This window comes from Panthera tigris, chromosome D2 (assembly GCF_018350195.1).
Source record: "Panthera tigris isolate Pti1 chromosome D2, P.tigris_Pti1_mat1.1, whole genome shotgun sequence".
NCBI lineage: Eukaryota > Metazoa > Chordata > Mammalia > Carnivora > Felidae > Panthera > Panthera tigris.
This window is the reverse complement of record NC_056670.1, coordinates 38,911,005-38,919,638: the sequence shown is the minus strand read 5'-3', so window position 1 is coordinate 38,919,638 and position 8,634 is coordinate 38,911,005. Positions and strand designations below refer to the sequence as shown.

Here is an 8,634-nt window from a genome sequence, read left to right as displayed (position 1 = left end):
TGCACATGCAACTTTGCATATAGTTTCCAGGAGCTAATCCCAAATCTCAATGTATATGAGACATCACACAGAAAGCCCAAATTGGCCTTCTGGAAGGTAAGATACGATGCAGAGTCCCAAGCTATTCTAATCCTCTCAAACAAGGCCATCAAAACCTCCTAGTGCCAGCTGTCCCGCCGCTGATTACAGGTCCATCAGTGAGCCCACCTGAGATCAGTGGCGACCAGCAGAAGGACCACTTAGCAGAGCCCAGTCCAAATTGGTAACCTGCAGAATCATGAGCTAAAGAATGACTGATGTTTAAACCATCAAGTTCGGGGATGGGTTGTTATACAGCAAAAGCTAACGGATACAATCTCCATGAAGAACACTTGGGAATGCTATTGGGAGCCTCAAAAGAGGAGTAGAACAAGCGGGAAGACGTTCTATGTTCTTGAGCGGGAAGAATCAAGATCATGGAGATGTCGATTTGCCCTAAATTATTCTATAAATTAAATAAGCTGCAAAGGAAACACAAATGGGATCTTTTTATAATCAGAAGAGCTGATCCTGAAGATCCCACAAAAAAAAGAAAGGGTCAAGAAGAGTCGGGGAGAAAATCTGGAAAAGAAGACAGAGAGGACCTATTCCTATCAGATAGCACAACACATTACAAAGCTTCAGTAATGAAAAGCGGGCTCATGAATACAGCAACATATTAGATAAGCAGAATAGGAAGCCCAGAAACAGATCTAAGTATATAGGAGTTTGGTATATGCTGAAGGCAACTTTTTAAATCAGTAAAGGAAACAAACAAATATTGTGCAACTAATGTCGCTGGGGAAAGTAGATAGCCATCTGAAAACATATGAAATTAGGTAGGCACATTTACTTCGAGATTCAAATGTAAAAAAAAAAAAAAAGAAGTCATATTAGAAACAAGAATCTATTTTTTTAATAAAAACAATCCCACAACATTTGCTGTCATCTGATAACAACGTAAAGGTAGTCAAAACAATTATGAACAAGTGTTTCAGAACGACTTGTTCTGAAGCACGCCTGAAAAAACAAAGTATATTGGGGCGCCTGGGTGGCTCAGTCGGTTGAGCATCCGACTTCAGCTCAGGTCACGATCTCGCGGTCTGTGAGTTCGAGCCCCGCGTCAGGCTCTGGGCTGATGGCTCAGAGCCTGGAGCCTGCTTCCGATTCTGTGTCTCCCTCTCTCTCTGCCCCTCCCCCGTTCATGCTCTGTCTCTCTCTGTCTCAAAAATAAATAAATGTTAAAAAAATTTTTTTTAAAAAAAACAAAGTATATTTGCCTTCTCAAGAATTTCTCACTTCACCAATCATTTCTAGTTGGAGATACTTTGGAACAGGGTAATAGTATCTCTTTTTAGCATGATCCGACCCAGTTGGTTTCTCGACTTTGTTTTAGAATGAGTCTGTCTGCATTATCTAACACAAAGTTCACACACTCATCAAAACCAATGATACAGCCCTCTCTCTGAATTTACTTGCTCATAAGGCCACACCGGAATCCAAGATACATTTTGCAAGTATCTGAAGATGAGGTTGATGGGCTCTATGATTACCTTGTACATTTTGTGACCCCGGGCCATGGTGCACCATGGTGAAAGCTGACAAAGACCACACACAATACTGTGTAGTTTTTTTTAAAGCTTATGGTGGGAAAGGGTTGTCTAACTATGATATAAAACACAAAAGTCATAAAAGGACATTAAAAAGAAATACTGGTAAACTGTATTATATAAAAATTTTATTTTATTTTTTATTTTTTTTTTAATTTTTTTTAACGTTCATTTATTTTTGAGACAGAGAGAGACAGAGCATGAATGGGGGAGGGTCAGAGAGAGGGAGACACAGAATCTGAAACAGGCTCCAGGCTCTGAGCTGTCTGCACAGAGCTGGACGCGGGGCTCGAACTCACGGACCGCGAGATCATGACCTGAGCCGAAGTCAGCCGCTTAACCGACTGAGCCACCCAGGCGCCCCTGTATTATATAAAAATTTTAAATTCAATGTTGAAATTACTATAAGCAGACTAAAAAGACAATAATGAAACTGGGATAAATATATGGAATTCATAACATAGACAAAGGGGAACGTCCTTAATATGTAAAGAACTCCCACAATTCAATAAGGAAAAGCTTTACAACACAACAGAAAAAGGAGTGAATGATATTAATATCTAGGTCACAGAAAAGGAAATACAAGTAGTTCCGGATATTTTAAAAGATACTAAATCTCACTCATAATAAAATATATTAAAATTAAAGTTCTACTCAGAAAACAATTTCCCACCTGTCATGTTGAGGAAACCACCTAAGAGTTTTATAACACAATCTGGAACTCGTGTGAGGGGAAAGGCATTTTTACATACCGCTGTTGAGAGTGAACATTGGAGTCACCTCTATAACTCAATTTGGCATTATCAATCAAGATTGCAAATGCGTATAGCCTCTGACCCAGAAATACAGATATATTCTGATTCACGCAAGTAATATACAGACAAGGTTTTTCACTGCAGCTTTATCTGTGACGGCATATCATAAAATATTATGCAGCTGTCAAATGAAGAGAATGAGGAAGTACTTTTATGTGCTGATATGGAAAGATCTCTAAAAAATGAGTGGAGAAAAATAAAGCGTAACACAAACCGTGAGATCATGACCTGAGCCAAGGTCCGACGCTTAACCGACTGAGCCACCCCAGGTGCCCCTAAAATTTCTAATATTTTAAACACATTTCACAGTGTCTCAGACTCAGGTGTTATAAAGCAAGGCAAATGAATTTCATTTCATGTTAAGTTTGTGGCTAACATTTGTAACGAAACAGAATGTATGCATGTTTCTCGGCTGTTATATGAATGAAATAACTCTCGAAATGTGTACCGGAGCATACATTTTTGTTCTGCTTGTGTTTTTTTTCCTCAACTTTCGCATTTACTCCTCAAATAAGCCAGCACTCCTTTTACTAATGGTTACATTTGCAAATGCAAATCCGTGTTTAACAAAAGTTACATTGTTATACTGAAGAATTTTATTTTTCAAGTTATGTTTTCTAGTTGACCAGCTTGAAAATAATTTCTGGGATCTTTAGGTAACTTGAAGCCTTGGACTGATTGATTTGATTAGTGGATATTCACTGGGCACATAGATTATTTCTAAGCAAAATGGGATACGGAGGCATGCAAACTAAGCATAATTTAAGTTTATATTCTTTTGCTTCTTCTTTCATATGCTACAGGTAGCCTCTATCTTTGGGTCTCTTAATGCACCTGTTCCTTTTCGCCACTTGGAGAAGCTGTACTATTGGGATACCCATGACCACAGAAAATTGTGTTTGAGTACTCATGAATTCTGCTCATCTGCTGAAATGCCAATGGGTGACAGTGGGTAGTTACGAGTATCTCTCTGTGAAATGGAAGTCACTTTGCTTAAAAGTTATCATCGATGAGCATGATTGACACTATGCTTAACAGTAATAGTTTCAAAGAAAGACAACTGTGTGTGCTTCTGTTTTCCCAGAAAAAGAGTAGTGTTTCCCTAAGGCACCAGTATTCACATTGGTTTTTTGGGGTTTTGTTTTTGTTTGTTTGTTTGGTGAAACTCCCTATACATTCTTCAAGCATTTTGGGGATACCGAACAGCTTTTCTTGTGTTATAAATAGTGATATTTACTGCCTTGGACATTGAAATTGAAAAAGATTTTAACGCTTATTTAGTAATTCAGTTGAAAAAAGCAATAATGAATGCATCGCAAGTTAATAGCGTCTTAGCAACGTTAGGAGATTGGTTCTTACCTCATGGGTCCTCTGAGATCATTCCTAAAGAGTCAGTTTGTTGCAGAATATGAAAGAGCGTAATGAAAGACTTAACAGTGAAATTCATTTGCCTTGCTTTATAACACCTGAGTCTGAGACACTGTGAAATGTGTTTAAAATGTTAGAAATTTTAGGGGCACCTGGGGTGGCTCAGTCGGTTAAGCAGCCGACCTTGGCTCAGGTCAGATCTCACAGTTTGTGGTTTCAAGCCCCACATCTGGCTCTGCGCTGACAGACAGCAGGGAGCCTGCTTGGGATTTTCTCCCTTCCTCTCTCTCTGCCCCTCCCCGACTCAGGCTTCGCTTTCTCTCAAAATAAATAAAAATAAACTTAAAAAAAAGATATTAGAAAATTTTTCTTAATTTTGGTGGCCCCGTTTCCTTGGTTTCCTGGTCTATTGTTACCCATTATATGAAGGGTTATTCTTTTTCCCATGTGATCTGCCTAGAGAGTAAAGACTCTCAGTTTTACCAGAATAATGATCTGATTTTTATGTTGATGTTATTACGCCTTTAATTATTTAAGAAAACAAGGTTTCTTACTTAGGAGGGTGCTAAGTGTGCTTTACAGTCATGTCACTTTCTGCATTTATTCTTAAATGTTTTATTGTCACTTTCAAGTAGATACACGAGTATTTCCCACGTACCCGTGATCCTACCTTAAGTGTTCAAATCTCCTGACAACTTTGGATTTTTGCCTTCCTCAGATCAATCCTAAACATAAAACGAAATAAAATTATAATGATATCTGAGATTTCCCAGACAGCCCAAGGAAAATCACAAGAGATTTGTTATTTCCCCTTATAAAAAGGGAGGTGCCAGAAATAATTAGATCTATTTGATACATTACTATTGATGAAGTTGCATGGGAAGGGATGGAATTATTTTTGATCGAAAGAGGAGGAAACTATAGGAAATTTTCTTTCCGTGGAAAACTATGCATTGGCTGTAGTATCCCCTTCTGCATTCTGGTTTTGATTTCATGGGGGTTGTTTTGCAATTCTGTAAAATGTAGGTAACTGACAGCAACAGAAAAATAATTCTTGTTTTTAGACATGCACATGACCAAAACAGGTTTCCACCCTGGAAGAAGCTGGTTTGGCCTTCATTCATGCATTTGTTGTAATATTCCTTTACTTCTACACCTTTGTGCTTTTGGACTTCTCCTTTGGACCAATTATAATTTGCTTTGTTCCCTTATTGAATCAGTGAAATAAAATCCTTAACACATGTTTGCATTATATCTGTTTGAGAGTCACTATTTTACCTTTTTTTTTTTAAATGTATCTCTTTATTATTTTTTTAAATGTTTATTTATTTTTGAGAGAAAGAGCACGAGTAGGAGAAGGCCAAAGAGAGAGGGAAACACAGAATCTGAAGCAGGCTCCAGGCTCTGAGCTGTCAGCACAGAGCCTGGTGTGGGGCTCAAAGTCACGAACCATGAGATCATGACCTGAGCCAAAGTCGGACACTTAACCGACTGAGCCACCCAGGCGCCCCAAAAATGTATCTTTTAATAATGCATTGAACAGAAGCCCTACTCATCACAATTCATTACAAAAATGAAAGCTTTAGGCATTTGAGTTTGATTCTTTCCCTAATGCTAGTTGAGAAAACCTGGATGGTGGAAACTGAAAGATCAGTAGCTGACATTGACCTTCACCATGTAATCTGGCCCCTCCCCAGCATGGGGTTGCCTTGGGCAAGTCACTTCCTTTCCCTACACCTCCCCACCCTTCTAGTTGGGTGGGTCTAAAATAATCCCTTCCCACCCTACAGCACCAGACAGGACTGGATCAAGCATCTTCGCCCTGGAAGGCTAGCATCAAACACATACGGTTTAGGGGTGCCCAGGTGGCCCAGTTAAGCATCTAACTTGATTTCGCTCAGGTAGTGATCTCATGGTTCGTGGGATCGAGCCCCGTGTTGGGCTCTGTGTTGAGAGCACAGAGCCTACTTGGGATTCTCTCTCTCCCTCTCTCTTTGCCCTCCCCCTCCCCCTTTCTTTCTCTAAGTAAATAAATAAACATTAAAAAAAGAACGTGTGTAGTTTAGATGTCAGTATGCAGGTGGGGGCCAGATTAGAGGCGATAAACGTTAATACCAATTTACATGAGCTTTCAATTATTGCCCTCAGGTTTTTTCAGCTGGGATTAAGTGAAAGAATTAAACTCTCAAGTGCCTAAAGTTTAGAGATTGGTCCTATTCTATTCAGTTAATGGGGTTGCTCCAGCAGCTGAGCTGAAATGAAGGCAACATGAAGATTTTTAAAAACGTTTTACTGAAGTATGTTCATCTTAAGACTGGAACACACCCATGTGACCAGCACCCAGACTGAACTGCAGAACAGTACCGGCACCTGAGGAGTCCCTCATTTTTTTTTTTTAATTTTTTTTAACGTTTATTTATTTTTGAGACAGAGAGAGACAGAGCATGAACGGGGGAGGGTCAGAGAGAGGGAGACACAGAATCTGAAACAGGCTCCAGGCTCTGAGCTGTCAGCACAGAGCCTGACGCGGGGCTCGAACTCACGGACCGCGAGATCATGACCCGAGCCGAAGTCGGACGCTTAACCGACTGAGCCACCCAGGTGCCCCAGGCGTCCCTCATTTTTACGGCCACTGGCCAGCACCAGCCCACATGAGAGTAACTCAATACCCAGTTCTCACAGCATGGGTTAATTTTGCCTGTTTTTGTACTTCGTATAAAGTGAATCATACAGATTTTTTGGTGAATATTTCTTTTCATTAATTATACTTCTGTAAGATTCAGCCTTGCTGCTGGATACAGGTGTGCTGTTTCAAAGGGGCGATTACACCCCAATATTTATAGCAGCACTATTGACAAGAGGCTAAGTATGGAAAGAGCCCAAATGTCCATCGATGGATGAATGGATAAAAAAGATGTGGTATGTATATATATATATATATATACACACACACACACACACACACACACACACAATGGAGTATTACTCGGCAATCAAAAAGAATGAAATCTTGCCATTTGCAACAACATGGATAGAACTAGAGGGAATTATGCTAAGTGAAGCTCAAGAAAAACCAATATCATATGACTTCACTCATATGAGGACTTTAAGAATCAAAACAGATGGGGAGGAGGTGGTGCCTGGGTGGCTCAGTCGATTGAGCGACCGACTTCGGCTCAGGTCATGATCTCACAGTTTGTGAGTATGAGCCCCGCGTCGGGCTCTGTGCTGACAGCTCGGAGCCTGGAGCCTGCTTTGGATTGTGTGTCTCCCTCTCTCTCTGCCCCTCCCCCACTCATGCTCTCTCTCTGTCTCAGAAATAAATAAACATTTTAAAAAAATTAAAAAAAAACAAACAGATGAGGGGTGCCTGGGTGGCTCAGTTGGTTGAGCGTTCGACTTCGGCTCAGGTCATGATATCACAGTTTGTGGGATCGAGCCCTGCATCAGGCTCTGTGCTGACCGCTTGTTCAGAGCCTGGAGCCTGCTTCAGATTCTGTGTCTCCTCTCTCTGCCCCTCCTGCGCTCACGCTTTGTCTCACCCTGTTTCTCAAAAATAAATAAATGTTAAAAAAAAAAAAAAGACACAAAACAGATGAACATAAGGGAAGGGAAGCAAAAAGAATATAAAAACAGGGAGGGGGCCAAAACAGAAGAGACTCATAAATATGGAGAACAAACTGAGGGTTACAGGGGGGTTGTGGGAGGGGGGATGGGCTAAATGGGTAAGGGGCACTAAGGAATCTACTCCTGAAATCATCGTTGCACTATATGCTAACTAACTTGGATGTAAGTTAAAATAAATAAATAAATAAATTTTTAAAAAGGAAGAAAAAACGATTCATCCCTGTTGTTACATGTCGGGGTAGATCTGTCCCTGATGTAGTCAGCTGTCGATTGTAATTTGGGTAGTTTCCATTCCAGGGCTATTGTGATAGTGCAGCTCTCTTGGTATTGCTGTCCACGTCTTTTCGTGGCCACGCATTTCCATTAGGTATATACCTGTGAGTGGAGGTCCTAGATCACATTTATTTCTGCATCTTTCGATCTGCATATGTATTTAAAAAAAAAAAACAAACTTGAATTCATGCTGATCTCTCCAATTCTGATCGAACAGAACAGGGCCCATGTTATCCTTCCCCCTTTCCTTATTTGTAATTCTTTTCTTTGAGAAATCTAGCTCCCATTAAATACAATATATTTACTTATTTGCTCAATCCTAGGATACCCATAACATAGCTTCAGAATTGCTAACCCACAGTCCTTAGTCCTGTCTGCTGAGACGGCCTAGAAGCAGTGACACCCCAGTAGCAATGAGCACACCCAGCACTCAGATGTTAGTTTCTAAATACCATTCTCCAAAAAAAGGAACCAGGGTTCCTTGGAGAAATGACCGAGTCTGGGGGCGGGGGGGCGGGCCATGGGACTACAAGATGAGCCTGAAACATCCTGTGGTCTCAGGAAGTATGGAAGTGCTCAGAATAGAATAGGAGTATTTCAAAAGGACACAGGGGTCATCCTGAAGATGCTCCTAATCGCCATATCTGGGACAATGTGAGAAACAAAACAAATAATGTTTGTAATGGATTAGAAGCCACAGAATAAAAGAAATATCCACGAGTCCATACTTAAATAAACAACTGAATAAGTCACTAAATGGGAGAGAAGGGAGAGCCCTTCTATACACTTGGATTTCAACTCATAAATGTAGAAGGAATTATGGAGGTGGAAAATCACCTTTGGAAAACCAACGGTAATAAATATTGCAGATAAGAGTCAGCAATGAACGCTAAAATTACTGGCTTGAAAGTATGATGAGAAAT

The 8,634-nt window shown here is 40.3% G+C and overlaps 1 pseudogene; it reads right to left on the bottom strand.

The window, feature by feature from the left end:
• Positions 1-1,331: 1,331 nt before the first annotated feature.
• LOC107180911 lies at positions 1,332-1,598 on the bottom strand (annotated as a pseudogene).
• Between the last annotated feature and the right edge of the window lie 7,036 nt (positions 1,599-8,634).